The 5,000-nt window shown below is 47.2% G+C and overlaps 1 pseudogene across 1 annotated transcript in view; it reads right to left on the bottom strand.

Annotated features, from left to right (window-relative positions):
• Positions 1 to 3,773: 3,773 nt before the first annotated feature.
• Positions 3,774 to 5,000, bottom strand: part of LOC135089350 (neurotrophin 1-like) — a 102,967-nt pseudogene continuing 101,740 nt past the window's right edge. Inside the window, exon 4 of the transcript XR_010261473.1 lies at positions 3,774 to 4,849. The product of XR_010261473.1 is annotated as a neurotrophin 1-like (transcript). The remainder of the gene's footprint in view (positions 4,850 to 5,000) is intronic.

Genomic DNA, 5,000 nt, shown 5'->3' with positions numbered 1-5,000 from the left:
TAAGTGTTCACACACTCGGCCTTGAACGACCTCACATGTTTGGCAAGACTCTCGAGCAAGGGGCGAGGCTCAGTGGTGAGCGGGCAGCGTTGACTGTCCCCAGCAGCGAGCAGCTAGTGGTCGCCATCAGCCTCATGTACCGCAAACGGACACGTCTGCAAGAAAGGTGGCTCTGACAGCCAGCCAAAACATGCAGAGCATCGCAGGGCGGAGGAGAGAGAGAGAGAGAGAGAGAGAGAGAGAGAGATGAGAGAGGAGAGAGAGAGAGAGAGAGAGAGAGAGAGAGAGAGAGATCACAGCGAGAATCCCTGCCCTGAATAGCCTCCTCAGGGTGTCTTGAATTCCCCCAGCGAACAAAAGTTCGACCCGCTACGGTGACGGGAGCAGGTGGCATGTACGGATCCAGCCCCCTGCAGCAAGGGAACACAGCAGCAGCGATGCCTGAACTGTCAGGTGTGGACAGAAGAGCGGAGCCTGTCCTAGGGAGCCAAGCCACCCATCCCGTGCTAGCCACAGGTCATTGAAGCCACGCCCGGCTGAGGCGAGAGAAGGAGCCCAGGCAACGGCCGAGGGGCGCGGCTCATCGCATCCCGGAGGGCGAGAGGTGGTCTGGCGGCGTGGGGGCGGTGCTGGCGGTGTGTTGCTGCGCCTGGCTGCACCACGCCGCTCACCACTGAGACTGCTCCCCGCGCCCCACGATGAGTATCTACAACTTCTTGGGTGGATATACTGTACGAGTACAAATAAAAATAAATAAATAGATAAATAGATAAATAAAAATGACTAAAGAAAATTATTAAAGAAATGAAATAAAAATAAACAAATACAGTAAATAGAAAAAAAAAGAAAAAGAAATAACAAAAATAAGTAAATAAAAAATGAATAAGGAAATAAACATACAATCTAAAACTAAAAATAATAAAAAGCTGAGGGATTTTATTTCTCTCACTTTCAAAGTTGTAATGCAATTTCCGACATTCTATCGCTTTTATTTATCCATTTTTTCACATTCCTTCAGTGCTTAATTTTCTGTCATACAAAAAAAAAAAAATTATATGGAATTCATTACAAGTATTTAAAGTATATAATACAGCTCGTGTGTGTGTGTGTGTGTGTGTGTGTGTGTGTGTGTGTGTGTGTGTGTGTGTGTGTGTGTGTGTGTGTGTGTGTGTGTGTGTGTGTGTGTGTGTGTGTGTGTGTGTGTGTGTGTGTGTGTGTGTGTGTGTGTGTGTGTGTGTGTGTGTGTGTGTGTGTGTGTGTGTGTGTGTGTGTGTGTGTGTGTGTGTGTGTGTGTGTGTGTGTAAATGACTTCCCCACGTAGCATGTCGCAAGACTCAGCAAGGGAGAGAGAAAGAGAGAGGGGAGGGAGGGAAGGAGGGAAAGAGGTGGAAATGAAAGAGAAAAGAAGCAATGAAAAACACTTTGCGATAGGTAGGGAGGGGGAGAAGGAAAGGAGGAGAAACAGTAAAGAAAGAGAGAAAAGAAGGGCAGGAGGGAGGGAGGGAGATAGGGAGGAAGATAAAGGAGGGAGAGAAAGAAGAAAAAAAACACGTAAAAGGATGAAGGCAGGGAGGGAGGATGTAAAAGCAAAGAGAGAGAGAGAGAGAGAGAGAGAGAGAGAGAGAGAGAGAGAGAGAGAGAGAGAGAGAGAGAGAGAGAGAGAGAGAGAGAATGAATCAGTTGCTTTCTGAAACACTACATGAGGAAGAGAAAAAATGACGCTATTTATGTCTCTCTCTCTCTCTCTCTCTCTCTCTCTCTCTCTCTCTCTTTGGAAGACGGATTTTCACGGGAATTATAGACCATAAATAACCTTCACTCTTTTTCATTGTCTTTTTAATCCTTTTCAACACCATAGCTTTAGTAGGGCACACAGGTCTGTTGCAGCTTGGTCTTCCTTTGTGCTCCTTTGTTCTCGCCACCACCACCACCACCACCACTACCAGGATATAAGAATAAACAAAGTACCTTGCTTCGCACTACACGAAATCCCGTGGCCCGTCTTAGCATTAAAGACACAAGTCGTGGAAAGATACGCCAGAATTGGATAAAGACTCGTAATCTTAAACGCTTTTGTCGTTCACAAGCTTTATTTTCAAAGGTACCAATATGATTACTCAGGTTTGCATGTTGCTTTTTCTTTTTTTCCATCTCCCAATCTTCCCCTGTTTAGATATTATTTCATGTCACTTTAACTATATTAGTCTGTAAGATATAATTAGCATATTTCTTTTTCTCTCCGTGCAAACATTATCTTACAATGTTCTAAATGTTACCAAAGTGAAAGCGATAGAATCCTCGCTAACCCGCCACTAGAATCATATAAGGCACTCCTGAAAACACCAATACCTTCCACTGTCGAATATGGGAGAGACAAAATATGGAAGCGTATAAGGCACATGTTCAGAAACGCTTTGCATTCTCACCACAACTATATTCAAAGGCCACAAAGATGATTAAGAGTGTTTCTCCTGTTGATAACACATAAATCTTGTTAAACTGTCACTAGAACCATAAAAAAAACATCCTTAAGAATCCGTACAACTTAATCTACGTAGGGCCTTTTGAAAGTAGTAGAGGTGCGGCGCAGAAGTGATTCAGAATATGGTCTTAAGATATGGTGCACAGAATCAGGTGCAGTGGGTGGGAAAGAAGAGCGTCTATTTTCTTTTATACGATGGTGGTGGTGGTGGCGGTGAGCACAAAGGAATACAAAGGAAGACCGAGATGCAGTAGACCTGTGTGCGCTACTGACGCTGCTTCTTAAAGGGTACATGTGTTGAAAGAGGTTGAAAAAGACAATAAAAAGTAAATCTCTCTCTCTCTCTCTCTCTCTCTCTCTCTCTCTCTCTCTCTCTCTCTCTCTCTCTCTCTCTCTCTCTCTCTTTCATAACTAATAACCTCTACTACAGGTCAGTAAGTATAGGCAAGATGATCTGTTAATACTCTTAAGAACACGCTGCCAGGGAATCACGTATATTGAAGACGCTTAGACGCTTTTAAGAACACGAATCGCCGAGTCAGCAATTCTCTTTCCCCTCGCGTGTGTGTACGGCTTCTGCTGGTGCCGGAGATCATCAGCCACGCCCCCAGAAACGTGCCACCTTTGCCGCATTGCTTGGAAGCCTCTCACTGCTCTTACCGCTCTCACTCCCTCACTCTCACCCCTCCCCTTCCTCCTCCTCCTCTTCCTCCTCCTCCTTGTCACGTGTCATACCTCACCTCTGCACTGACGTCGTGGTGACAAAGACAAAGACTGGTGTGTGTGTGTGTGTGTGTGTGTGTGTGTGTGTGTGTGTGTGTGTGTGTGTGTGTGTGTGTGTGTGTGTGTGTGTGTGTGTGTGTCAATGAAAGGTTTATTTATTTTCTATGTATCTGTTTGTTTATATGTTTATCTGTGTGTGTGTGTGTGTGTGTGTGTGTGTGTGTGTGTATGTGTTTAGTGAAATATCTTTATGTATCTTTCTGTCGGTATTTATTTGTCTATCTACATATATATCTGTTTACCTTTCTATCTATCCATCTATCTATCTATCTATCTATGTATCTGTTTGAATGTCTGTGACGGTAAGGTTTTATCTTTTTTTCAAGCAGTAAAGTTTTTCTTTCAAATTTTCCTCTTTCTTTTATCTATATTCGAAGGCTGGCCTAGCGACATGAGCTCATCTAATCAGTTCTGCCTTCCTGTGCTTTTACTCTGTTTTTTCCTCAAATATTTTTGTGTCCCTTTGGCATAAAAACAAAACGACTCTGAAAGAAGGATGCGTGAAAACTTTTGTGGATTTTTTGTTTAATAGAAAAAAAAAAAAATACAAGAACTCTCAGCATCTCGCACTCACTTGCATTAAGAGAAAAGTTACTTGACAGTGGAAGGGAAAGTAAAGGAACATAATTTTGAGTTTGGACTTGAAATGGTGAAGAAATTCCCAAGTGGTTCCTGTGACTGGTGGTGATGGTGGTGTCGGCGGTACGTAAAGAAAGCAGTTCTCTAGGTCTCTTGGGAGCTTCTTACGCGAGTCCTCAGGGCGCCCCTGGGGAAAGCGGCGGCCCCGTGGTAAAACGAACAGGGAAAGGGAGCAGACAGTGTCAATATTCTAGCCCGGCGTGGCAGGGGAGGCAGGGCGTTCTGGGTCAGGAGGGTCGAGGGGTGAAGGGCGGCAGGAGGGACAGCATTGGCGGGGGTGTTTAGGCAGGAAGGTGGCAGGAGCAGGCAGAGGGCAGCTTGTAGATGTCGATGAAGAGACCCTTGTAGGGATCGCAAGGGTCGTAGGAGAGCAGGCGGTGGTACACGTACTTCTGGGTGCAATGACTCTTGTAGCAGGGCGCCAGGGCGCGGCAGGCGGCCTCGGGGAACAGGCATGTCTCCAGGCGCGCCGTCTGGGTGTAGTAGTGCACGTCGTTCACGATCACCCTCCACTTGCCCTCCACGTTGCGGGCGCGCCTGGGGCGGGCGTAGGCCACGTCCGAGGGGCAGATGTAGCCCTCAGGGCCCGTCCAGTGGGTCACGTCGTAGGGGGAGTCGCCGGTAGAGGCGCCAGTGTAGTAGGAGTAGTCGAAAGCCTCCTCCTGCTCCTTGGTGACTGTCTCCACCAGGTCGTCGGCGGACTGGTCTGCCACGTCGGCGTACTTCTTGGCGAAGATGTGGTCGGCGCTGATGGCGCCCTTGATGTCGTACTCAGGGTACTCGGCGTCCTCCAGGCAGTAGGAGAGCGTGGAGTTGGCGGCGCAGGCGGGGGCGGCGGTGGGATCGCAATAAGCGTGTTTGTGATGGTGGTGGTGGCCGTAGACGGGGGCGTGGCCGTAGGGGGTGTGAGGCGAGGGCCGCCCCAACGCAGGCTAGAATAATTGACTGGAGGCGAGGGAAAAGACGGGAGAAGGTAGAAGAGAAGTCACAAAAGAGGGAAGAGAGAGAGGGTTATACAATTAATAACAGAGTACAACCGTTGCTGGGCATCTGATATATCAATTAATATATAATGAGACATTTCACCCGGCTAATA

The sequence above is a fragment of the Scylla paramamosain genome, chromosome 32 (genome assembly GCF_035594125.1).
Source record: "Scylla paramamosain isolate STU-SP2022 chromosome 32, ASM3559412v1, whole genome shotgun sequence".
Classification (NCBI taxonomy): Eukaryota; Metazoa; Arthropoda; class Malacostraca; order Decapoda; family Portunidae; genus Scylla; species Scylla paramamosain.
This window is presented reverse-complemented; position numbering and strand designations above follow the sequence as displayed.